Source organism: Theropithecus gelada, chromosome 16, assembly GCF_003255815.1.
Source record: "Theropithecus gelada isolate Dixy chromosome 16, Tgel_1.0, whole genome shotgun sequence".
In the NCBI taxonomy this organism is placed as follows: Eukaryota; Metazoa; Chordata; class Mammalia; order Primates; family Cercopithecidae; genus Theropithecus; species Theropithecus gelada.
Window position 1 is genome coordinate 55343718 of NC_037684.1, and position 7423 is coordinate 55351140.

At 45.7% G+C, this 7423-nt stretch overlaps 1 non-coding gene across 1 annotated transcript; it reads left to right on the top strand.

The window, feature by feature from the left end:
- The first annotated feature begins 3286 nt into the window (after window positions 1–3286).
- On the top strand, window positions 3287–3390 carry LOC112610500. Its single transcript, XR_003116393.1, has one exon. It is a non-coding gene; the product is annotated as a small nucleolar RNA U13 (small nucleolar RNA).
- The last annotated feature ends 4033 nt before the right edge of the window (window positions 3391–7423 follow it).

Consider the following 7423-nt stretch of genomic DNA (forward strand, 5'->3'; position numbering starts at 1 on the left):
ACCTGCCTCAGATTTTCTGCATTCGCAAATAGAACAGCCTCGGTGGTCTTCAGAGGTGGCCAGGTGTCCCTGGTGGTCTGCAAGGCTGGGTGCACACTATGGAAAGACAGGCGAGGACCCCAGCTGTCCACCGCCCTGGCTGAACGTGAGGCTTTATACAAGCAAAAAGTAAAAGCCAAGGCCAAATTGTAAACTGCCTGAGTTCCAAATGCACCCACATCCCACACAGCACCATCAGCAGAGGCTGGAGGCCCTAGTGGTTCAGAATGTTTAAGCACAATATCGAACCAGTAATTGTAAAAGGCAAAAGATTTATACGATCTGAAGAGAAAGCAGAGTATTCAAACCAGTAATTGTCCATTAAGCTACACTGACCCCGGGGCCAGTCTTAGGAAGCCAGACTTAAATGTTATAGAAAAGAATTCTTTTTTTTAACTTACAAACACATCTGTAGACATAGCCTGCAGGGGAAACACCCTGCAGAATTCATCTGAGCAAGTCACTAAGCCAACGAAAACCACCACCAACCAGTGGGTTCGAATCCAGAGTTTCCATTCTACAATATATTATCTAAAGTAGTATCAATTTAAAAATTATGAGACATACAAAGAAACAAGAACATGGCCAGTCGTGGTGGCTCACGCCTGTAATCCCAGCACTTTGGGAAGCTGAGGCGGGCAGATCACTAGGTCAGGAGATCGAGACCATCCTGGCTAACACGGTGAAACCCCGTTTCTACTAAAAATACAAAAAATTAGCCGGGCGAGGTGGCGGGCGCCTGTCGTCCCAGCTACTGGGGAGGCTGAGGCAGGAGAATGGCGTGTACCTAGGAGGCGGAGCTTACAGTGAGCTGAGATCGCACCACTACACTCCAGCCTGGGTGACAGAGTGAGACTCTGTCTCAAAAAAAAAGAAAAAGACTGGGCACGGTGGCTCACGCCTGTAATCCCAGCACTTTGGGAGGCTGAGGTGGGCAGATCACCTGAGGTCAGCAGTTCGAGACCAACCTGACCAACATGGTGAAACCCTGTCTCTACTAAAAATGCAGTAATTAGCTGGACATGGTGATGGGTGCCTGTAATCCTAGCTACTTGGGAGGCTGAGGCAGGATAATCGCTTGAACCTAGCAGGTAAAGGTTGCAGTGAGCAGAGATTGCGCCATTGCACTCCAGCCTGGGCAACAGAGTGACACTCCGTCTTAATAAAAATAATAATTAGGCCGGGCACAGTGGCTCACACCTGTAATCCCAGCACTTTGGGAGGCCAAGGCGGGCGGATCACGAGGTATATATTTCATATATATATTGGGAATTAAAGTGGTAGAGTGGAAAATATCCATTTAACACAACAGAGGCAATAACGGAAGAACAGAGGAATAAAAAAATACATACGAAATACATAATTTTTGTAAAAATACAGAAATTAGCCGGGCGTAGGGCTAATTTAGTAGAAACCCCGTCTCTACTAAAAGTACAAAATTTATCAGAGTATGGTGGCGTGAGCCTGTAACCCCAGCTACTTGGGAGGCTGAAACAAGAGAATCGCTTGAACACGGGAGGCAGAGGTTGCAGTGAGCCAAGATTGCACCACCTCACTCCAGCCTGGGTGAGAGAGTGAGACTCCATCTCAAAAAAAAAAGAAAAAGAAAAGAAAAGAAAGAAATTAGCCGGCCGTGGTGGCAGGCCTCTGTAATCCCAGCTACTGGGAAGCGTGAGGCAGAAGAATCTCTTGAACCAAGAAGGCGGAGGTTGCAGTGAGCTGAGATCACTCCACTACACTCCATTCAGGGTGACAGAGCAAGACTCTGTCTCAAACAAAACAAAGCAAAAACTAAACAAACAAAAAAACCAGTGGCATATGTAACTCTAACTGTATCAATAATACTATTAAATGGTAATGAATTGAACACTCCAAGTAATAGGCCAAGATTTTCAGAGTGGGTTAAGAAATAAACAAGATCCAACTATATGTTCTTTACATTCTAAACGCCTTATTTTTTATTTTATTTATTTTTTTGAGACAGACTTTCACTCTTGTTGCCCAGGCTGGAGTGCAATGGCACAGTCTTGGCTCACTACAACCTCTAACTCCTGGGTTCAAGTGATCCTCCTGCCTCAGCCTCCCAAGTAGCTGGGATTACAGGCATCCACCACTATGACTGGCTAATTTTTGTATTTTTAGTAGAGATGGGGTTTCACCATGTTGCCCAGGTTGGTCTCGAACTCCTGACCTCAGGTGATCCACCCGCCTTGGCCTCCCAAAGTGCTGGGATTACAGGCGTGAGTCACCTCGCCCAGCCACTATGTGGTGTCGAACTCCTGACCTCAGGTTATCTGCCCGCCTCGGCCTCCCAAAGTGCTGGGATTACAGGTGTGAGCCACCTCACCTGGCCGCAATCTACACACTTTAGACTCACAGACACAAACAGGTTGAAAGTGAAAATATGAGAAAAGATATACCATACAAACAGTACCCCAGAGAGAACTGGAATGGTTATACTAATGTCAGACAAAATAGACATGAAGATGAAATATATCACCAGAGACACATACAGACTCTTTTCCTTTTTCTTTCTTTCTTTTCTTTTTTTTTTTTCTGAGGCAGGGTCTTGCTCTGTCACCTAGGCTAGAGTGCAGTGATGTGAACATGGCTTCACTGTAGCATCAACTTCCTGCGTTCAAGCGGTCCTCCTGCCTCAGCCTCTCAAGGAGCTGGGACCATAGATACCATAGAAACACAAAACTCAGTCTCAAAAAAAAAAAAAAAAAAGCGTAGATTATTGATTTGAGATCTTTCTTCTTTTCTTTTTTTTTTTTTTTTTTTTTTGAGACAGAGTCTCGCTTAGTCGCCCAGGCTGGAGTGCAGTGGCGCGATCTCGGCTCACTGCAAGCTCCGCCTCCCGGGTTCACGCCATTCTCCTGCCTCAGCCTCCCGAGTAGCTGGGACTACAGGCGCCCGCTGCTTCGCCCGGCTAATTTTTTGCATTTTTAGTAGAGACGGGGTTTCACCATGTTAGCCAGGATGGTCTCGATCTCCTGACCTCGTGATCCGCCCGCCTCGGCCTCCCAAAGTGCTGGGATTACAGGCGTGAGCCACCGCGCCCGGCCCTAAAATTAGTTTTTAAAGAGGCTTTTACAAGTCCAATCTGAAATTCTTTACGGAAACTCCTAAGAAAGCAAAGTTAAGAATGCAGAGGCGGTGAATGAGCACTCTCGCTGCAGCTGTGGAAATCATCCAGCCATCTACAAGCCAGCTCCATTTTGTGAGATCAGAAGCCACCGTTCCCACCCTTCTGTGCTTCATCAGCCCGATTATTGGGTTTTCATGCAGACGTGTGAGTTATGCCTCCCTCAAGCCTTGTCACGACATCTGCACATTACCAGTCTGATGTGCAGGGAAAAAAACACCTTTCTTTGAGATTACTTTCCACCAAAAGCGGAGAAACTGTAGAGAAAAAACGAGTTTCCAGCTTCCGTAGAGACTGCCTTGTCTACTGCACTTTCCCTGGGTTATCGGCGTCCAGCCCCTCATTGTCTCGGAGCTGCTTTGCGATTCTACCACTGATAGGCATGCGGATTCTACCCTACCCGCCTCTCCCTCTACAAGAACCAGTTCTTTTTCTGCCGCCCAGGCTGGAGTGCAGTGGCGCGATCTTGGCTCACTGCAAGCTCCGCCTCCCGGGTTCATGCCATTCTCCTGCCTCAGCCTCCCGAGTAGCTGGGACTACAGGCGCCCGCCACCTCGCCCGGCTAGTTTTTTTGTATTTTTTAGTAGAGACGGGGTTTCACTGTGTCAGCCAGGATGGTCTCGATCTCCTGACCTCGTGATCCGCCCGTCTCGGCCTCCCAAAGTGCTGGGATTACAGGCTTGAGCCACCGCGCCCGGCCTACAAGAACCAGTGCTGCCTCCATCTGAAACTCGATTCCTTTACTCCATATACAATTGTGCTTGTTTGACCTTTCCTTGGAACTGGTTAAAGCATCTGTCCGGTTTCCTCATTGTTTAATGAATAGAATACAACCCTAAACAATGCTCATTTTTCATATTTGGGAGCCACATTTTACTTCTTTCTGAAAATTATCTTTTAATACATAGTTAAATAAATATGACTGGACGCAGTTAAACATCAGAAAGGACACTGCATTATGAACCGGGAGGAGCTACAGCTGTCCTGAATGTTTCTGTTCTAAGTAACACAGCACTGAAGTTACGTTTTCGTTTTTTTTTTTTTTTGAGACGGAGTCTTGCTGTCACCCAGGCTGAGTGCAGTGGCACAATCTCAGCTCACTGCAACCTCTGCCTCACAGGATCAAGTGATTCTTCTGCCTCAGCCTCCCGAGTAGCTGGGACTACAGGCGCGCAACACCATGCCTGGCTAATTTTTGTATTTTTAGTAGAGACGGGGTTTCACTGTGTTGGCCAGGTTGGTCTCGAACTCCTGACCTCAGGTGATCCACCCGCCTCAGCCTCCCAAAGTGCTGGGATTACAGGCGTGAGCCACCATGCCCGGCCTAGCACTAAAGTTTATAAAACATGATGGTGAGAAGAAGAAGAAATGGACAAAAACACAGGAGCAATGGAGGATTTTTAACACTTTGTAGTTCTTGGCAGTTCAAATTGAAGAGCATAAATAAATTTACAAACAATATTAATAAGTATATTTAATATGGTTGCTAAATAGAATAAAATAAAAAGTAGTATCCAGCACATTTGGTTTAATAAATAACCAAAGGAATTCTGAAACTTCCCCTTAAGTCACTGGTGAAATAGAAAAACAGCCCACACTGGCCAGGCGCAGTGGCTCATGCCTGTAATTCCAACACTTTGGGAGGCTGAGGTGGGCGGATCACCTGAGGCTGGGAGTTTGAGACTAGCCTGACCAACATGGAGAAACCCCATCTCTACTAAAAATACAAAATTAGCCGGGCATGGTGGCACATGCCTGTAATCCCAGCTACTCAAGCCTAAGGCAGGAGAATCGCTTAAACCCGGGAGGCGGAGGTTGTAGTGAGCCGAGATCGCACCATTGCACTCCAGCCTGGGCAACAAGAGTGAAACTCCATCTAAAAACAAAACAAAACAAACAAACAAACAAACAAAAGCACCTGCAATGGCAGGCTATCTAGACAATAATTACACTGATAATAATATCCCTCAAAATCTCTGGGGCTTGGCCAAAGTGATACTCATGAAAATTCTCACCTTAAGAAATGCAATTACTAAGCAAGAAAGAATAAAAATAAATGTGAAACATTCGATCTAAGAAATCAGGAAAAGGCCGGGCACGGTGGCTCAAGCCTGTAATCCCAGCACTTTGGGAGGCCGAGACGGGTGGACCACGAGGTCAGGAGATCGAGACCATCCTGGCTAACACAGTGAAACCCCGTCTCTACTAAAAAATACAAAAAACTAGCCGGGCGAGGTGGCGGGCGCCTGTAGTCCCAGCTACTCGGGAGGCTGAGGCAGGAGAATGGCGTAAACCCGGGAGGCAGAGCTTGCAGTGAGCTGAGATCCGGCCACTGCACTGCAGCCCGGACAACAGAGCGAGACTCCGTCTCAAAAAAAAAAAAAAAAAAAGAAATCAGGAAAAGAACAATAAAATAAACCCAAAAACAGGAATGAAAAGAGATGAAATGGGAATTACTTCTGTTCAAGATACTGGAGCCATCCAGTGGTTCCAGAGTGTGGAAACCCCTGGAAAGGGGAGAGGGTGCTCTTACACACACACCACACACACACGTGTCAGGGAGCATGTCTGACATGCCCCATAAGCTCTCCAGAAGAGATCAGACAGAAATGGAAGAAAGCAGTGTTTGAAAAACAATGGCTGAGAATTCTAAAGAATAGAAAAACAACCAGCCAACCAACCTAAAATTTGGTCCTGAAATTTAAAAAACATACTGATTCCTGAGCAGGATTCAGGGAAACAAATCCACACTTAGACACAACAATGGTAAAACAGGAGCACTTAGCAGATTGGGAGAAAAGTCTAAAAACAGCTTCCTCAGGCCAGGGGCAGTGGCCCACTCCTGTAATCCCAGCACTTCGGGAGGCCAACATGGGTGGATCGCTTGAGCTCAGGAGTTCGAAACCAGCCTGGCCAACATGGCAAAACCCTGTCTCTACTAAAAATACAAAAAAAATAATAATAATAAAATTAGCTAGGCTGAACCTGGGAGGTGGAGGTTGCATTGAGCCATGATCATGTCACTACACTCCAGCCTAGGCAACAGACAGCAAGACTCCGTCTCAAAAAAATAAATAACAAAAAAACCCGCTTCCCCAAAGGAACTGAGATCAGACTGATGGTTGATCTCTCTGAAGACACAAGAATATTATCTTCAAAAGAAGTTGAGCTGGGCATGGTGGCATGCATCTGTAGTCCTAGCTACTTGGGAGGCTAAGGCACTACAGTGAGCTATGATGGCACCACCATGCCAGCCTGGGTGTCACAGTGAGACCCCATCCCTTTAAAAACAAAAAAAAAGTTGTAGAAAAATGTCAACATACAGAAAATTCTATTTCCGGCTAAAGCATCATCCTAGAAAGTCATCTGCAGATACATAACGTGTACTCCCCACAGACTCTTGCTGGAGGAACTGACAAAGCAAAGGGCAGAGATCCCTGAATAAAAGTCCATTTCCCTTTTCTCTTTCCTAGAAAAGATGGGGCTGCCTTGTATCTGAGTCTGAGTAGAAAGCCTTGTGTCCGATCAACTGCTCCCCAGGCTCCTGGAAGAGCTCATTGCGGTAACAGGGAACTGAGGTCAAGGAGCAGACCCGGGAAGAGCTTCAACCAACTATTTCATAAAATGTGAGCAAAAGTTATTACTTCCAAATTAACATATTGTTATAAGATTTTAAATACGTATATGTCATTTAATAAATTAAATGAAAATAGATACTTTACTATTTTATGCACATATGCCTAATAAATAGTATTGAGTCAGCTGCCAACTACTGGGAAACAACAAAGCGAGATTCCTAATTATGTTCTTTTTCACTAGATCATTTCCAGATGCATCAAAGACTCAGCAGGAAAATGACATGACGATAAGATACAAGCGGCCCCACAGTAAGCCCCCTACATACACACAAAATTAAAGTACAAATTGAAAACAGGAAATCCTTTTACCTATTTAGATTGGCCCTCCAAATAAATTTTCTTTCTCTCCTTTTTTTTGAGACAGAGTCTTGCTCTGTTGCCCAGGCTGGAGTGCAGTGGCTTGATCTTGGCTCACAGCAACCTCTACCTCCCAGGTTCAAGAGATTCTCCTGCCTCAGCCAGCCAAGTAGCTGGGATTACAGGCGCGTGCCTCCACACTTGGTTAATTTTTTTTTTTTTTTTTTTTTTTTTTGTATTTTTAGTAGACCTCAGGTGATCAGGTGGTAGCTCAGACCTGTAATCCCAGCACTTTGGGAGG